The 7,703-nt window shown below is 38.6% G+C and overlaps 1 pseudogene; it reads left to right on the top strand.

Annotated features, from left to right (window-relative positions):
• Positions 1 to 1,336: 1,336 nt before the first annotated feature.
• Positions 1,337 to 6,654, top strand: LOC110143518 (olfactory receptor 2J3-like; annotated as a pseudogene).
• Positions 6,655 to 7,703: the final 1,049 nt, after the last annotated feature.

The following is a 7,703-nucleotide window of genomic DNA, read 5'->3' as shown; positions in this document are numbered from 1 at the left end:
GATGTTAGAGTTAGACCATAAAAAAAGAATGAGTGCAGAAGAATTAATGCTTTCTAACTGAGGTACTGGACAAGACTCTTAAAGTCTCTTGGACAGCAAGGAGATTGAATCACTCAATCCTAAGGGAAATCAGCCCTGAATATTCATTGAAAGGACTGATGCTGAAGCTCCAATATTTTGGCCACCCAATGCGAAGAGCTGACTCGAAAAGACCCTGATGCTAGGAAAGATTGAGGGCAGAATGAGAAAGGAGCGACAGAGTATGAGATGGCTGGATGTCATCATTGACTCAATGGAAATGAGTTTGAGAAACCTCCATGAGATAGTGAAGGACTCTGATGCTGGGAAAGATTGAAGGTGGGAGGAGAAGGGGACAACAGAGGATGAGATGGTTGGATGACATCACTGACTCAATTGACTTGAGTTTGAGTAAACTCTGGGAGTTGGTGATGGACAGGGAAGCCTGACATGCTGCAGTCCATGGGGTTACAAAGAGTTGGACAGGACTTAGTGACTGAACAACAACACTTACTCTTATTATTGTGGTACTTCTTAAGTTCCTCTGTACAGTTGTTTAAGTTTGCATTAATTTGATTGTGTGTAATAAGAAATCTCATGTTCTTGTATATGAGTTCCATATGATCTTGGTGGTTCATCTGAAGCATGTTAATTTAGTTTAAAAATGCTCAATAAGATTATGAAAAAATTTAAAAATTGAATACAGAAATGATGCAAAGAAACTGAATCTAGTTCAATATACTCCACTTGAAATACTGAGTGCTTTGGAGTATGAAGTTGAGAGTAATGGGAAATTAAATGACCCTCCTAACAAGAAGCAACAATTCTTTGGTCCAGTAATACCAAGGTCATAGAAATGAAGTGCACTGAGGTTTACTCTATCCAGGTCAGAAGTCTTGTAAAAAATGCTCTGTGAATTTCAGTTCAATTCTTCTGTGTCCAGGTTACTCACCGGAAGCTTCTTATTGGAGTGGTAGTGAATTTCTACAAATCACGGGTCTGCATAGAAGTCGCGCTGTGCCTGGCAATAGTCTCCACTGCCCTTCAGAAACTTCTAAATATGTGATGAAGAACACCACAGAACTGAGAAATATGTCTCCTCACTGAAGACTGTGGCCTAATTATACATCCTGTCCCCAAGTGGTGGTGACACAGGTGGTGGCGTTGGCAGGACGAGGGGAGGAGGTGGTCGTCACAGGGTGGTGGTGGATTTTTTGGCTTTGACAGGGGTGCTGGTGTCCATCCTGCAGTGAGCAGCACCGAGAAGCTCAGTTTTTGAAATTCTGGGTTTTTTTGCTCACCTCATTTGGTGATTTTAAAGTAATCTTTCAAATCCATTATGTATTTTTCTCTATCACCTAGTTGGCTGCTCATCCCTTCTAGTGTGTTTTAAATTTTAGTTATTGTGTGCTACAGTTCAGACTTGTTCTTCTAAAATTTTCTATTTTCTTGGTAAAATTCTTACAGTTTTCATCTATTCTTTTCATCCATTTTTTTCCTCTCGCACTTTCCATTTATTCAGTTAGCATTCTTATCACTAATTCTTTCAACTTTTTTGTTGTTGTTCAGTTGCTCAGTCATGTCTGACTCTGCGACCCCATGGACAACAGCAAGGCAAGCTTCCCTGTCCTTCACTGTATCCTGGAGCTTGCTCAAACTCATGTCCATTGAGTTGGTGATGCCATACAACCGTCTCATCCTCTGTTATCCCCTTTTCCTCCTGCCTTCGATCTTTCCTAGCATCAGGGTCTTTTCTAATGAGTCAGCTCTTCACATCAGGTGGCCAAAGTATTGGAGCTTCAGCTTCAGCCTCAGTCCTTCCAATGAGTATTCAGTATTCAGGGTTGATTTCCTTTAGGTTTGACTAGTTTGATCTTCTTGCGGTCCAAGGGACTGTCAAGAGTCTTCTCCAACACCACAGTTCGGAAGCATCAGTTCTTCAGTGCTCAGCCTTCTTTATGGTTCAACTCTCACATCCATACATGACTACTGGGAAAACCTTAGCTTTGAGTAGACAGACCTTTGTTGGCAATAACATCTTGGCTTTTTAATATGCTGTCTAGGTTGGTCATAGCGTTTCTTCCAAGAAGCAAGCATCTTTAATTTCATGGCTGCAGTCACCATCTGCAGTGATTTAGGAGCCCAAGAAAATAAAGCTTGTCACTGTTTCCATTGTTTCCCCATCTATTTGCCATGAAGTGATGGGACAGGATGCCATGATCTTTGTTGTTTGAATGTTGAGTTTTAAGCCAGTTTTTTCACTCTTCTCTTTCACCTTCATCAAAAGGCTCTTTAGTTCCTTTTGACTTTCTGCCTTAAGGGTGGTATCATCTGCATATCTGAGGTTATTCAATTCTTTAGTAAACTGTTTATTTCATCTCATTGTTTCTTTCTTTTCTCAGGAGTTTTCTCTTGCTTTTTCAACTGAGACAAATTACTCTGTCTTCTCATTTTGCTTAACTTCCTCTGTTTTTATGAAATTAGGTGAAACAGTTACCACCGGCAATCTTGAAATAGTGTACAGATTTGGGAGTGTCCCTGTATAGTTCGTGTGGGTGCAGTGGCTTTGGGGGAAAAGCTGAGTTTGATTTGAATACAAGACAGATATTTCTTCAGAGTGTGCTGGCAGGTACCATCTGGTTAGGAGGTGGGGTTAGAGATGAAGGGGCTAGGGCCAGAGCCAGGTGTGAGCCAAGACTTCCTCTCTGCTCAATTGCTGTCACCACCCTATTTAAGGCAAGCATGGGTCCCACATTGCTGGAACAGAAGCCCTGAGGGTTGGGTTAGTTGGCTCCATTCCCTTATAGTGTGTGCTCTTCTCCCTCCCAGCACCGCCCCCTCAGCCCCAGAGGGGAGCAGTGCTGGAGTAAGAGAGGTTGGGGATGTTTATTTGGTGATAGTCAGTGTATTGGGTGTGGCGGTCTGGCTGCTGTCAGAGATCTGTTCTGCTCGTGATGTGCTGCCTGTGTAAGTGCCAATAATGGCTGCCCCTCCCTGCTCAGAGGCCATTTGATTTTTCAGCTGCTGCAGCATTCCACACCGAGGTTTTCCCTCCGTTGTGGCAGCCCTCCCTTCAGTGTGGAGCTGTGAGTGTTTGCTCAGCTCCGAGTGGGGCATGCACAAGGGCAGTCTAGGGGAACAAGTCAGCTAACTGAGTGGTTTCAGTTGGTCCTTTCCACCCTGCTTTGGGAGAAAGCAGGAAACTGTTCTAACCTAGGACAACTCCTTGAAGGGCATTAATTGCTACTTTGGGATTTATACTCCCAGTAGCCTCAGTCAAGGAAAACAAAACACAATGTTCTTTTGTTTCCATAAGGGCTCTGTTTGCTCTAGGAAAAGGGGTCCATTCCCTGACACAGTATATGCACTAACTAGTTCCTCCTTCCAGCTAAAATGAGATCTTTTTGGTAGACTCAGGATCCTTTCTTGTGTTGTAATGATAATCATAGTTATTTTCTACTCTGCTTTCCTGTATTGATGTAGTAGATTAGAATACATGGTGTAGGCAGACATTTATGTTGGTGATTTCAAAGAGATCATTGGCCCACAGATAAAGAGGCATAGATTGGGCAGACAAATACAGGGAATCCTCCATAATGTTGTATTTCAAAAATAGAGAAGAGATATTTCATTTTACAGCCTATGAAAGCAACCTTTGATGAGGTCTTTATTTTCCTTTCCTACTGTAAGTAGAAATTTAATCCTAAATTTCCTACTAGTTTTCTACTTACATCTATTTTTAAATGAAAAAAAAATTTGGGTCTCATATCTGTTTTTAACTTTTATAAGGATGCCAAAGGATGGGTCATGCAACAGATAAATATATCTCAGAGCTGCTACTGTTTAAAATTGATGTATTATGTTATTCATGCAACTGTGTAGGGAGAAGAAAATTTTATCTGCATCAGAAGAAGCAGCAAACGCATCTGGGTTTATATTTCTCATGATATACTGTCTCATTCTAAAGAAATTTTTAAAAATCTTGAAAATTTCCTATTACCCCTCAAATGGCAGTGATCTCTAAGTGGTGTATCTTTGTAATTCACTCTTTGACCATTGCTATTTTTTGATTCAGCCACAGTGAACTTCATCATCCAGTGGACTCAACCACACCTTCTTTGACGAAGTCTAAACTGCAGCCTTGAGCAGGAAATGTCTCTTTCCAAGCTTGTCCTTTCTTGGATACTGTCCCTTGGCCCAAGACATCATTTAGAGTTCTAACGACATTTTTTTCAACAGTTCTTCTCCTTTTATAGATTAATAATTCCTTATAATTAATCTTATGTTTAATTACAAAAAATTTCTTTTAGGCAATGTGCTATCTGATTATCCTCCATGGTTTCTGAGCTGTAGACAGTAGTCTTGTGTAACAATTAGTTAAAGACTAAGAATTTTAAAGCCTGAATCAGACTTACAAGTGTGAAGCTTACTGTTTTTAATGTTCCTGCTGAAATTCAAGTATTTGTCTACTGCTAACATCTTTTTCAGGTGTTGCACTTATAAAACACAAGCAATTAAAAGACCCCAAAAAAGGTAACTACAGGTGGCTCTGATGTGATTTTTTTTCACTCTTGCAGTATTTCTTTACATTACTAGGGTATATATATACTTGCCTCACATAACAAGTAATGAATGACCATGAAAAAAAATGAATGCAACCTCTGAAGGCTACTTTGTTCTACTGGGTTTTTCTAATTGGCCTCATCTGGAAGTAGTTCTCTTTGTGGTTATTTTGGTGTTCTACTTGATGACATTGACAGGCAACCTGTTCATCATTATCTTGTCATACCTGGATTCCCATCTCCACACTCCTATGTACTTTTTTCTCTCAAATCTCTCTTTTCTGGATCTCTGCTACACCACCAGCTTCATCCCTCAGTTGCTGATCAACCTCTGGGGTCCAGGAAAAACCATCTCTTACAGTGGTTGCATGATTCAACTTTATTTTGTCCTTGCACTGGGAGGCACAGAATGTGTGCTACTGATGGTGATGTCCTATGACCGTTATGCAGCTGTGTGTAGACCCCTGAATTACTCTGTCCTCATGTACCCTCGTTTCTGCCATCTGTTGGCTGTGGCTTGTTGGGTAAGTGGCTTTACCAACTCAGCCCTTCATTCCTTCTCTACATTTTTGGTACCCCTATGTGGACATCGCCAAGTGAATCATTTCTTCTGTGAAGTTCCAGCACTGCTTCGACTGTCATGTGTTGATACCCATGCTAATGAGCTGTCCCTCATGGTCACGAGCTCCATTTTTGTTCTCATACCTCTCATGCTCATTCTCAGCTCCTATGGGGCCATTGCCTGGGCAGTGCTGAGGATGCAGTCAACAACTGGACTCCAGAAAGTCTTTGGGACGTGTGGAGCCCATCTTATTGTTGTATCCCTTTTTTTCATTCCAGCCATGTGCATATACCTCCAGCCACCATCAGGAAATTCTCAAGATCAAGGCAAGTTCATTGCCCTCTTTTATACTGTTGTCACACCTAGCCTCAACCCTCTAATCTACACTCTCAGAAACAGAGATGTAAGAGGGGCAGTAAAGAGATTAATGGGGTGAGGATGGTCTGTTATACTGGTGACATGAATGGTAAAGTGGAACATCTCTGCACCAATGGTTTTTCCAGTCATCCACTCATCAATCTTTCTTTCATTAACTCAATTAGCATTTAATGAGTGTGTACAGTCACAAGGTCACAAAGTTTGTGGTAATAGATATGAATTATACAAGGTCTGTCTAAATACTAATCTTTCTTTAGTGGTGATAACAGCCATGTAAAATTGGATGAAACATGAATATTAAGTTTTTAGTGCACAAACCTAATAAAAGTATAATTTTCTTAATTAAAAATGAAGCATAGATTATAAAAATTGATAAAATTCAGGTATAATTCCTTAAAAAAAGCCTAGAATATGTTGTTTAATTTCTTGCTTTTTAGGCAGAATTTGTCATAGAATTTGTCTTCCATCTTTGGTTTAATGAAAGACATTTTGAAACACTTTAAATATTTTCTCCAACATTGTTATTCTTTTTTTGAATACTAGTTACTATTGAGAGGAGTTTTGGTCTGTATTCCATAATATCCCATTATCATTAGAAATAAAGTGACTTACATGAGTCCTAACTAGAAGTGCTCTCAGTAATGCAGCAGAAGTAAGCATCTCGTATTTGTTTTTTCAATTCAGTGAGAAGTGTGAAGAAAGTGGAAATAAGTTTAAAGCTGTGCTATATAGCTCATAAAGTAATGGTCATCGTAGGCTAGGTATTGTTAGGTGAAATAAGTGTTTGTAGCACCTGGATAACCCAAGAAGCCGTAAATAATATCTAAGGCAACCAAGTGCTAGGCTCTGAAAAATGTTTTGATGAATCCAATGGGTACTTGAAGGAATTACTTGAAAATATGTTGGAAAAATTTTATGATAAAAGCTATATGAAAATGGTAGTTTTCCTTTTCTAAGCTCGATCTGATTTGAATATTTGTGGTTAGAAAGTTCTTACGAAAATTAGCATGTATTTTTCAAATAAATAAATAAATGCACTTTTAATTAAAGTAATAGTGTTGTTTCCTATATTATTGATACCATCTCCTTCTGAAATAAGTGTACTATGTATGTAACACTTTAAACTGCACTATGTTGAGCTAAAAAATGGAATAAGGAATAAAGTAAAATCTTGGCAACAGCTGAGTTTTGTATGGTTCTGAAATGTCTGTTTTAGTTTGGGGGGCCTCTAAAGTTTAGATATGATTGATTCAAGTCCTTTCCCCTAAATTATTAAAGAGAAAAACATCCCACATCTTCCTCTCAATTTCTTGTGTGGCTCTCATGTATGTTGATTCTGATGTCTTTGTCTTTGCCTTTGTGTGTCTTTGAGTTTTTTCCTCTAACTAGCCATAAACAATAATATGGGGTGTATACATTTGTCCTTAAGCTACTTTTCAAGAAATGAAGAACCAAGAATCATGTCTATAAAAGAACTTTTAGTAAATAATTGGGGCCACACAAAAGAACTATCACAGAGCAAAAATCTTTTTTAGAACTTAAAAGATATAGCTTAGTTCTTTGAACCACCATGTACTTATGGAATTCTTATTGTTTGGTATACCTCATACAGTACCAGAGTATTTCACTATCTAACTCTTGAAAAAGCTTTGAAATTTTCCATTTCTTCTTTTCTTTTTATGCTTGGAAAACACAGAAATATCTTTTTGCATGTGTAGACTATTTTTCTTGAAATGCATAATTTTAGTGTTTATGATTTTGAATCCTAGCCATGTTGCTGTAATATTTGTTTGTAATCTAAAGTAAAGATTACTTTCAAAAAATTCTCCCAAAGATCACCACAGATATTGTTGTTTTTATTGCTTTATTTTCATACTTTTTACATGAAACTTTTTTATCACAGGCAGGATATGTTTTTTTCTCACTTTCTGGATGAGAAAACTGAAGAGAAGAAGATATGAGGCTTACCTAAGCTTAAGCAACTTGTGACAAATCAGGTAATGACAATAGATTTTTACCTGAGTTCTCTTGTTATGGTCAACAACAACTAGGAGATCTGAGACTCTGTCATTGCCAACCCTAAACCTCCAACCAATATTTGGTAAATTGACATTTACACAGCACACATGAATTTGGGTCACAGGCAACTTTACTGAAGAACTGACAATGAAAGCATTTTCTCA

This window comes from Odocoileus virginianus, chromosome 27, assembly GCF_023699985.2.
Source record: "Odocoileus virginianus isolate 20LAN1187 ecotype Illinois chromosome 27, Ovbor_1.2, whole genome shotgun sequence".
NCBI lineage: Eukaryota > Metazoa > Chordata > Mammalia > Artiodactyla > Cervidae > Odocoileus > Odocoileus virginianus.
The sequence above is the reverse complement of the archived record's forward strand: the minus strand, read 5'-3'. Positions and strand labels throughout refer to the sequence as shown.